Below are 1,326 nucleotides of genomic sequence, written 5' to 3'. Positions count from 1 at the left end.
AACATTACAGGATCAAACATTACAGGGAGACAGACCAGGATCAAACATTACAGGTAGACAGAACAGGATCAAACATTACAGGGAGACAGAACAGGATCAAACATTACAAGGAGACAGACCAGGATCAAACATTACAGGGAGACAGACCAGGATCAAACATTACAGGGAGACAGAACAGGATCAAACATTACACGTAGACAGAACATGATCAAAAATTACAGGGAGACAGAACAGGATCAAACCTTAAGGCAGACAAAACAGGATCAAACATTACAGGAGACAGAACAGGATCAAACATTAAAGAGAGACAGAACTGGATCAAACATTACAGGGAGACAGAACAGGATCAAATATTGTAAAGAGACAGAACTGGATCAAACATTACAGGTAGAAAGAACATGATCAAACATTACAGGGAGACAGACCAGGATCAAACATTACAGGGAGACAGAACAGGATCAAACATCAAACATTACAGGTAGACAGAACTGGATCAAACATTACAGGATCATACATTAAAAGGAGACAGAACCGGATCAAACATTACAGGGAGACAGACCAGGATCAAACATTACAGGTAGACAGAACTGGTTCAAACATTACAGGGAGACAGAACAGGATCAAACATTACAGGGAGACAGAACAGGATCGCTAACGGGTCTGCCAACTTCCGGCGCCCCTTACAAAAAAGGTGAGATCCAGGTAAACGAGCGCAGGGAATGGGAGGAAAAAAATGAATAAAAAAATAAATAAAAATACAAAATAAAAATCAATTAGGACACCTGATTCTGTCCATTTTGGACAGGTGTCCCAATACTTCTGGCAATACAGTATATTTTTGCAGGGGAAACAAAATAAAAGAAGAAGAAGTAACAGCATACTGCACTGGCAGAATGTGGCACTCCTAAGAATGCTAATGATGCTGCAAAGCTGCTAACAAGCGCAGCTCTTCAAAAGAAAGGTGAAATGTCATTGTTATTTTTTTTTTGTGTGTGAGAAACACCTCCGAGTGGTTTTTTTTTTTTTTTTTTGCTTCTCTTTTGGTGTCCCTCACCCAAATGTGCGCATTATTGGGTTTTAGGTTCTCAAACCAGGTAGAGGTGTTCAGCGGGCAAAAATGAAAATAGGCCCCTTCACCATCACGTGGACTTTTGCTAATTGCTCTTGGTTATGACGGAACTGCTGCGGGGGGAAAATAAGCGAGCTCTGCTTCAAAGCGAGCCGTGTTTCGCCGTCCGCGGAAGACGAAAGCTAAAAAAAGGAGAGGTTTGACAAGAGTGAGCAAGACGGAGGCGGTTGGTGCGGCGCTGCACTTTCATTCGTGCT

The sequence above is a fragment of the Nerophis ophidion genome, linkage group LG23 (assembly GCF_033978795.1).
Source record: "Nerophis ophidion isolate RoL-2023_Sa linkage group LG23, RoL_Noph_v1.0, whole genome shotgun sequence".
NCBI classification, from domain to species: domain Eukaryota; kingdom Metazoa; phylum Chordata; class Actinopteri; order Syngnathiformes; family Syngnathidae; genus Nerophis; species Nerophis ophidion.
This window is presented reverse-complemented; position numbering follows the sequence as displayed.